The sequence below is a fragment of the Echinops telfairi genome, unplaced genomic scaffold (genome assembly GCF_000313985.2).
Source record: "Echinops telfairi isolate 266 unplaced genomic scaffold, ASM31398v2 ScPeMD7_7469;HRSCAF=8507_0, whole genome shotgun sequence".
Taxonomy (NCBI): domain Eukaryota; kingdom Metazoa; phylum Chordata; class Mammalia; order Afrosoricida; family Tenrecidae; genus Echinops; species Echinops telfairi.
In genome coordinates this window covers 11,977,185-11,987,986 of record NW_022111372.1, presented here as the reverse complement: position 1 = coordinate 11,987,986, position 10,802 = coordinate 11,977,185, and positions in this window count along the sequence as shown.

The window sequence follows — 10,802 nt, the reverse complement described above, 5'->3', positions numbered from 1 at the left end:
AATATACTACCATGGACTGCCTAAAGAGTAAACCAACTTTATTGGATATTGCCCATAACAACTATTCACTGCATCTATTATTTAGGAAACAGTCCCTCTGAAGAAACTGGAAATTTTACCAACTTCTTCAGACTGAGATCAAGTAAACTTGCAACCAGTGTGCATTGATAATTACAGGTGATTGGAATGTAAAAGTTGGAAATAAAGAAAAAGTTTGGTAAATGTGACCTTGGTGCTAGGATCCATGATCACACAAAATAATTTTTAAAGGCCAATGAGTTACTTTCAGCAAGTAGCTTTTATTCAGCAACAAAGACAGCAAACTATACATGTGGCCTCACTGGATGGAATAAACAAGAATGAAGTTCAATAAATTCACGGAGCAAGACAATGGAAAAGATCAAGGCCAGTGCTGACAGTGGAACACACATCAATTACTCAAATGCCAGTTCAAGTTAAAGCTTAAGAAAATTAAAACAAGTCTATGAGATTCAATATATAAACTTGAATATGTCCCACCTAAACTTAGGGACCATTTCAAGAATAGGTTTGATATTTTGAGCCCTAAGGCCCCAAGAACAGATGAGTTGTGGGATGACATCAAGTATCTCATACGTGACAAAAATACATGATAAGCGTGTTAGTATGTCCATGCTAATACAGATATAATGGAGCTTTCAGTGCATTGTTTTCTAGCTCATTTACATTCCATATTGCTATATTAAATTAATATGGAAGTAAAGTCTTGGCAGAGCAGTTTTATGAAATGTGATGGCTGCCTAGTAGCTAATGACAAATACACACACTGAATTGAGCTTAGTGAACTGTCAGCAAAAATTGGCATTAATTTGATACTAAAATTAAATTTGCAACCTTTCATTTTCAAGCTATATGTCTATAGCTCAATCAATGAAGATAACTGGAACAAACATGTGGTCCATGTAAGATATGCTGCATATTAATGGTAGTGGAACCATAGTTTCATTGTGCCATGTCATAAAGATAAAATTTAGAAAAAAGTGTCATTTCAGTTTAAGCAATAAGTATATTAAAATATGAATATGTATTCTTCACATCAGTAATATTTTCAATGTACTGTGTAGCTTTTTGAAACACCAATTAATTGCCCTGATGTGCATATTCATCTTTACTAGGAACGGTCAAACAGCTCTGTGATTATGTCATTCATGATAGAACAAAAACATTCTTAGATTCCACATTCTCAAACACTTAACATTGATTTATTTTAATAGAATTTAATTATTATCTATCATTAGGATTAAAAATAGAATTTATCATGTATTTAATATTTGTTTCTCTGGCATTTGTGGTTTGGCCTTTTCCCCCACATGGTTATGGCATGCACGCATTCCTTCCACTGTAAAATACCTGTTCAAGTTTTGGAAACACTTTTTAAAATTCAATACTTGTCTTTATTAATTTTTAATTAGTTGCTGTTCAATTGATTCTGGCCTGTGTCAACACCATTTTTATGGCAGGATTTTTGAGAGCTAATTTTTTTTGTTCGCTTAGATTCCCTGGTCTTTCTTCATAGGCACATACAGGTGAACTAGAACTTCTGAGTTTGGTCACTTAGATTCCCTGGTCTTTCTTCATAGGCACATACAGGTGAACTAGAACTTCTGAGTTTGGTCACTTAGATTCCCTGGTCTTTCTTCATAGGCACATACAGGTGAACTAGAACTTCTAAGTTTGGTCACTTCGAGTACCTGATCTTTCTTCATAGGCACATGTAGGTGAACTAGAACTTCTAAGTTTGGGGGTAGCAGCTGTGCATCACCCAGGAACTCCTCTTGATTGTGTTTATTTTATGTAAAACCTAAGGGCAAATTTTGGGGTTTTGTGGTTATTATTGGTATTATGCATTTTATCTTTTCACTCTATTTATTTTAATATATAATGTTTTAATGGTTATAATTAGTGTTAATTGTTTTCATTGGATTTTGTCCTGTATAAGGCATTTTTCCTCTGTTATTTCGTGAATTATTTTTTTAACAATTTTATTGGCATAACATTCACAAATCACACAATTCTATATTTGAATCGTATTAAGAAGAGTTGTACAACATTCACTACAATTAATTCTATGATGTTTACTCAGTTTTGTACTCATTGTTATTTGTTCTCTCTTTCCCCTGATCTCCCCAGCCATATACCCAAGACATCACTAATCAAATTACTGTCCCTCTAGTTTTACCGATCCTAGATTTCATATGCAGAAAAATATTTTTTAAAATATGACCATTTTTAATAAAAACTTCCTTTTAAATAAACTTTCTTTCATGAATTAAGTAAAGGCTTACAGAGCAAATCATCAGTTTTACATTCAACAGTAACGTACATTGTTCCAACTCCTCATTTTGACATCCACTTAAAGCACCATCACTCATCTTACTTCCTCCCCAAGATTCCTGTTCCCGCTCTGCCTACTTCCCCGACGCCCTGAACTTTGTCCTTGAGTAAATGCCACGCTTTTGATTTTAAATATTTCTTTATTCTAACACTGGGGTAACTTCAGTTCTAGATTTAAAGATTTATAATTGCCATTTATATTTACTAATCGATTCAGTTGTGATTTGTTTTTCATGGTGTTAATAAAGGATGATATTTTATTATCTTTCCTTTATTAATAACTACTTGGGGGTAGGAGCAATTCCTTAGCGTTTCTAACTTTATACCACACAGTTTTAATATGTAAAATTTAGTACTATTACAAAATACCTGATGCAATAAACTCTCTGGCCCAGCCTTTAAAAAGGAGTCTTGGCTATTCCAGGAGTTCAAGTGGTCTAGTGAGTGACAGGGTGGGTTGCTAATTGTAACATCAGCAGTCCAAATCCACTAGGAACTCTATGGCACACACACACACAAAAAGGGGGTTTTTGTCTCATAAAGATTTACAGCCTCAAAATTCCACAAGGCTGTCTACTTTGTCCTATAGGATGGCTTATAAGTAATAATAGTCTTGGTGGCAATGAATTCTTCATTTTTTGTTGCTTTTTATTTATTTTGATTTTAGTTTTCTGGCTATCCTAATCTGTTCCTATTACCATTGACTTTTCAGTCAGAGGTGATTTTGCCCCGCCTACCCCCTATGGCCAGTATTTGGCATAATGGACATATTTAAATTGTTATGACTGGCATTTCATGGTTAAAAAGGAAGAACAACCAGTTGTCATCAAGTTGACTTCAACCACATGCTTTGCAGAGTAGAACTGTGCTACTGAGGGTTTGCAATGGTGTTTTTTCATAAATAAATCATCAGTACTTTTTTACAAACTTTAGGTGTACTCAAATCACTTAATTTAAAGTTAGCAGCCAAGAATATTAAACATTAGTATAACTCAGAAACTCCAAACAGCTAAATAATCATCAAGGAAAAGAAAATACTCCCAAAAAGAATTAGCTGGCAGAGCATAACAAAAATATCAACGTTAAACTAAGTTCTGTATGTATATCATAACTAGAATATCAAGCACTACACTACTATGAACTCTTATTTGACTATTATTAAGCTTATAGATTTGGTGGTGGGGGGAATATTTTTCTTATCCATGATATTGAGTATCCTACAATCTAGTATGTATGTCTAGTTTTCTGTTTGTTTTTTACTTTTAGTAACTTTATTAGACAGGATTCTCTAGAGAAACGAAACTAGGACAATTATGATTATATATAATATATATATATAAACCTATATAGGTCTATACAATGAGAAGGCATGTGAGTTAGTTAATTGTGCCAGCCTGGCCGATAATCACATGTGGTGCTGGTTGAAAGGCGGAGGGATAAATGGGTGGTGAAGCCTCGCCTTTCTAGTTCTCGGGTCTCTTGTTTTGTGATGGTTGTATCGGGTGCAGCTGCCTTAGCAGTTCCCTGCTTCAGCTTGCAAGATTGACTTCCTACAAGACATCCCCAAGGAGAAGCCACATGGATCTATCCTGATGCAGCCCTGGGCGCTGGAGCAGCTGTGTGGAGACCCTTGCCAGTGCTGAGATGCTTACACGTTCACGGACTCAGCTTTCCTCCTGCAGTCGGCATCATTGCCTCTGTTTTGTGAGGTGAAGGACTTTGTGGACTGGTGTTGGGTTAATGGGTTAATGTTGGACTTGTGGGCTTGGGCAGCATTGGGTTGGGATGTTTCCATGATGCACCTTTTCTTTACATAAAACTCTCTCTTATATGTGAGTCGCCATGGATTTGTTTCTCCAAGTACCTAGACTAATACAGCATGTAACAGCTAATTAGTCCACACAGCAGTACAGAGGGTCCCGTTCAACTCAGTTCCATGAAACAGTTAATATATAGGAAGTCTTTCAATTAACATGGGCTGCTGGGTCCAAGGTCAAGGAAGCAAACAGCAGAGTCCTCCTTTTGGCAAGGCAAGCAGCAGGGTAAGTCACCAACAGTCAGTAGCTTGGGAGATTAGTGAAGCAAGATGTGACATGATATCAAAAGCAAGCAATGCAATGCAACAGGATCCACCAAACTCAAACTCAAAGGATGTTACGCACCAGCAGCATGGTGAAGCAGGTCTCGAAGGAGCCTCAAGCTCCAGCAACAAGATCCATGCATTGGCCTGACCCACAGGTAGTTTAGCTCACAGGTTAAGGCAGACAAATAGCTAAGGCACTAGCACAATCCAGAATGCTCTGATCACGAGAGAGCAAGAGAAAGGGGGCCAGACCTTGCAGAGCCATTTATCTTTTTGCCCTCCAATCAAACTGTGACCTGATTAATCCCACATGGTCCTATTGGCCAGGTTGGCAAAATAATCCTAACTATCATGGTAACAATGTTTATATTTCTATTAAAAATTATTATTAATTGGGATTAAATACATATATCATATTATTCCATAGTTCAATAATGCCAAGTAGAATTGTACAATTGATACCACAATCAGTTTCCAAAGTTCTTTTTTCTACATGAACTCCTTGACATCGTCTCCCCTTTATCCCACCACCCCCACTGTGCCCACCTCACCCAGAAACCCTTACTCTATTTGCTTTCTATATAAGTTCATCAGTCCTGGGTTTAATAAATCCCCCAAATGGGAAAAGCATATAAAACAGCATCAAGTGAGTGACCTCCAAAACCATAACTCTTTTGTGATACACTGTAATATGATCAGCAAAAAACAAAACAATATATTTAGGATTTATACTATAGTAATTGGTGAGTAATTGTATTAACTTCCTACTATAAACTTAAAGTTTTTGGCTAAAATTCAATGAAAATAGCTGAATTCGAAGGCGATTTCCTAAATTATAACTGCTGTATCATAGAAATGCATTTGAATTTCAAAATGATGTCTTGAACACCAAGATGTATATACAACCTTATGTATTCTAAATGTTTGCTTATTTTATTGAATTCTTTGTGAGAATGCTTTCTTTCTGTGTCTTACTTTTACTTACTTTTCTTATCTTTTAATTTTTTTAACCATTTTATTGGGGAATCTTACAGTTCTTATAACTTTCCATACATCAATTGTATCAAGCATATTTGTACATATGTTGCCATCATCATTTCCAAAACATTTTGTTTCTACTTGAGCCCTTGGTATCAGCTCCTTTTTTTCCTCTCCTTCCCCCACCCTCCCACCCTCATGAATCTTGATCAATTATGTATTATTACTCTTATTTCATATCTTACACTGTCATTTGTCTCCCTTCACACACATTTTTTGCTATTAATGCCCTTCAGGGCTGGGAGTGCTATATAGTCAACCTTGTGATGGGTTCCCCTTTCTCACCCTTGCCCCTCCCCAACCGTCCCCTTACCTTCATGATATCACTACTCCCACTACTGTTCCTGAGGGGTTTATCTGTCCCGAATTCTATGTGTTGAGAGTTTTTATCTGTACCCATGTGTGTTCTCTGCTCTATCCAGATTTGTAAGGTAGAATTGGGTCATGCTAGTGGGAGGAAGCATTCAGGAGCTAGAGGAATGATGTGTGTTCTGTTGTGCTGTACTGTACTTTTGTTGAATCATCCATTCCTTATAAGCCTTCTGTGGGGGTATATCCAATTTTCTACAGATGGACTTTGGGCCTCTACTCCAAACCCCTTCATTTGCATCGATATCGTTGGGTTTTTTGGATTTTTTGATACTTGATAAATGATCCCATCAACATCTCCTGACCACCCAGGTTGGTGTACTTCTTCCATGTGGGCTTACTTGCTTCCCTACTAGATGGCTGCTTGTTTAACTTCAAGCCTTTAAGACCTCAGACCCTGTATCTTTTGATAGCTGGGCACCTTCCACTCTCTTCACCACATTTTCTTATGCTTGGTACAGTACAAAGTCTTGAAACAGTACAAGACTGTCAATAAGATATATTAACTCAGTGACTGAAATAATGAACCCTAAAATGGCAACACTTGTGAGGAGAGAGCAGAGCCTGGGAACACATCCTCCTTTTGTCCACAGGGTCCTTCTTAGCTGGACCTGACAATATAGTACCAAACAGCCACACAATTAATCTCTTACGTATGATACACCACGTAATTCATACGGTGTTTACTCATCAATTCATTTATTTTATTTATTTACTCATCAATTCATTTATTTTTAATTTTTTTTCTTTTTAAAAAAAATCAATTTATTGGGGCTCATACAATTCATCACAATACATAGATCAATTGTGTAGAGCACATCTATACATTTGTTACTGTACCAAGCATATGTCTTTCTTCAAGGACAGATCATTTCTGATAAAATGTTCTAAATACATGAGATTAATTGTGTTAGTCTGGGTTGGCTAGAGAAATATCCAGAGACATTCATATGTATATAAAAAAGAGGTATATATGCAAAAGCAATTGAATATAGCGAAAATGTCCCAGCCCAGTCCAGATCAAGTCCATTAGTCTACTATTAGCCCATATGTCTGACATCAATCTACAAAGTCCTCTTCAGACTCATGAAGAACATGCAATGATACTGATGCAGGAGGATCCCAGGCCAGTGGATTGGAAGTCTTGTAGATCCAGTGGCATTGTAAGCAGCTCAGCACTGGCAGGGGTCTCTATGTGGCTTCTCCAGTTCCAGAGGTCTGGTTTCATCAAAGTAGGTCCACATGGCTTCTCCAGCTCCAAGGGCATAGCACCATGCATCTTCTCAGTAGAGTGTCTCTCAGGCAGTGAGCAGAGAGGTGTCTCCCATCTCCAAGGAAAAAAATACAGGAGTTCCCAGAATTCTCAGGAGAAGGCCATGCCTACACAGAGGCCTTATTGGTTTTACCTTGATTGACAGGTCAGATTCCACCCCTTCACTCACAATCCTCTCAAATCCCAAAGTGGCACCAGATTATTTAACTACCACACCAAACCCTGCCATCCTCATTTCTAAGTAGCATTCTGGCTATAGTTCTTCCAAAATGTGTTTCTTTCATTGGCAATCCATACAATAACAACACAACAATTCTACTGCATCAATTCTTCTCATTTCATAGTTTTTCGTTGTCCATGTTTTGCACATATGTGGGAAGATTGAAAATGCCACGCCTTGGGTCAGGAAATCCTTAAGTACTTAGAGTGACTACTTTGCTGTGTTTTTTTGTTTTTCCTCTTCAGATTTTAAAGAGGTCTTTTAAAGATTTTCCCAATATAACATACCATTAGATTATTTTTTGCTGCTATTCCCATGGACATTGATTGGGCATCCAAATAAATTAAAATCCTTGAGAATTTTTCTTCTTCCCATAAATCATAATGTTGTATAATTTTGGAGTTGTGAGAATTTTAATTGTTTTTAAGATTAACACAGTGGCTGCAACAATGGGTTTAAGCATAGGAACAATTGTAAGGGTGGTGCAGGCGTGGGGAGTGTTTCATTCTGCATAAGGCTGTAATTGTGTTGGAATGTACTCGATAGCACTTATCAATTGAGTTAGGTATTATTCCGACTGAAGTGCTGATCTCCATCAGTAAATGATTTCTTTCTTCTTCACTCTCAGTAAGTAAAAGGGTCCCGGTGGCATAGTTAGTTACTTGGGAGGCTGATAACTATGGGTTAGCAGTTTGGAGGCACTTGCTTATCGATGAGAGAAAGATGAGGCTTTCTGCTTCAGTAAATAATTACGACCTAGGAAACCCACAAGGACATTTCTAGTACATTCTACAGGGTTCCCAATGAGTCAACATTGACTCCACGGCACCGAGAATTTGCTGAGCTGGACTTCATTAAGTGAGGTTATATCATTTACATATTCAGGCTGTTAATAAGCCTGCTTCAAATCCTAATTCCACATACTTCTTTGCTTATTTGCTCAACAAACAGATAAATATGATAAAAGGATATTACCCTGATGTACACTATTTCAAAAAGAATTGCAATGAAAGACTGCAACAAAAATTTAAGTATAACTTATTTTGACTATTCATTTAAATTTCCCAGTGTTTTCAAAGTATTTGATATAATGAAATGCACTGGAAAACAAAATTATGTGTGTAAATTTTTAAATATGGATAAATATGTCTGACTTTTAGTGATGGCACCATATTTTTATTTCCAAGTGTTCATTTATTACTATTTACCAGATGACATATATGAAAAAGGAATAAACTCTAATCCTGTATTTAAAACAAAATTTTAAAGCTTCATTGTACTCACAGTGCAGTATTCCAAAACTGTGTTTAATGAGATCAATTACTACTGAAATATTTCTATCAGTGGTGCTGGATATGTTTTATTAGACCCACAAACCATGTCCATTATTTACTTATAAGCTACATTTATATTGTGGGGATGAAATGCTAATGAAAATACAATTACACTCTTAGCCACTCACGCAGTGATGTTTGGTGTGGACTCACCCATGGATCTGTTAGATGAAGACATGGCACTCCACTTCCCTAAAGATACAGCCAAGAAAACCCAACTGGGCAGTTCTCTTGTGTCACCGGTGGTCTGTATGGGTCATAATCAACTTGTAGAGTCACACTAACAATATGATAATTGGGAAAAGAAATCAAAACATAGACAAATAGCCACCATTTCATGAATGTGCATCAATCAAGAAATAATGTGGTACATTTTATTTTCTATTGGATTGACAACTTACCATTAATTTCACATTTAGCTTAATTTCCTTTCATATAACATAATTTATAGCTGCCCATAGTTACTGAGACATTTTCCCCAATTAAGTGGACCCAAAATTGTCAACACACAAGATAAAAACAAAAGACAACAAAAAACACTGAAATATAGTCACAACATAGATTATAAATTTTGGCCTGTATCTATAGTTAAATCTTATTTTGGAGAGAATTTGTTATTATTCTAATGGACAGGATTATGGTGGGATTAATTACTCTTCACCTCAGTAGAGGGTGTGAACCATTATTTTTTTTCACAGGGGTATGGTCACCTGAAAGACAAATAACATAACTTCATAAAAGATCGAGGCATCTCAGAAGCAGAAACACAGAGAGAAATTTCAAGAAATTAAAAGGAAGAGTCAACAGTAGAACACATTTGGGATCTCTATCTGAATTGGTAGAGGCCTGGACCCGAAGTGTATGAGGTAACAGAGACAATGCGACAGAGCAAAGAAGACAAACCAACATCAGAGACCAAGGCAGGCAGACAATGAGACCGATCAGAGAAGTGGTAAGGAAACTATAAGACTTCTGTAAGACTTTTAAGAAAAGCCAGCCACTGGGGGCATGCAGCACAGCAGTGGGTGGAGCAAGCAATGAAGTATCCAGGGATAGATGTGGGGCCAGGGCATGGCATCCCAACCGACTCCACTGGAAAGCACTCATAAAGGACAACAAATAGAACCTGAAATATTTAGAGTTTTGTTGTTGTTGTTGTAGCTTTTGTTTTACTTTCTATTGTTGCTTCATTGCACTCAGTCTTGTGATAGTCCATGTTGTTGTCGCTGCATGTCTACCTGGAAGGGATAGGCGGGATAAACAAGCCAGAAGAGAGAACAATGGGATGAAAGTTCTGGGAGGACATGGGAGAGGAGGTGGTAGGGGACAATAAGTGGGTGTTAACCAACCCAGGGACAAGGGAACAAGTGATCCAAAATCAGTGGCAAAGAGGGTGTAAGAGGCCTGGCAAGGCTGGATCAATGGCAATGTAACCCAGAGGAATTCCTGAAACCCAAATGAAGGCTGAACATGATAGTGGAACAAAAGGAAAGTATAAAGAAATAGAGGAAAGAACTAGGAAGCAAAGGGAAGTTATAGAGATCTAAATATAGGCATATATAGATGGAAATATATTTATATACCATGAGGGGGAAATAGATCTATGTACATATATTTATAGGAAACAGATGGATAGTGGGCCCCTACTCAAGTACTGCCTCAACTCAAGAACGCTTTGTTCTAACAATTTGGCAGTCTGAAATGCTCACCTTTTTGGCACTATCGTTTAAGATAAAGAGGGTCTACAAGCAAATGTGGTGAAGAAAGATGATGGTGCCCAGCTATCAAAAGATATAGCATCTGGGGTCTTAAAGGCTTGAAGATAAACAGGCAGCCATCTAGCTGAGAAACAACAAGGCCCACATAGAAGAAGCACACCAGCCTACCCTGACATGATCACTGAAGACAAAGTGGGTGCATAAAAAAATGCAGTGAAGAAAGCTGATGGTGCCCAGCTAGCAAAAGATCTAGAATTCGGGGTCCTATAGGCTGGAAGATAAATAAGTGGCCATCTAACTGGGAAACAACAAAGCTCACATGGAATAAGCCCTCCTGCCTGTGAGATCACGAGGTGTCAAAGGTATCAGGTATCAGGTATCAGGTCTTTATATA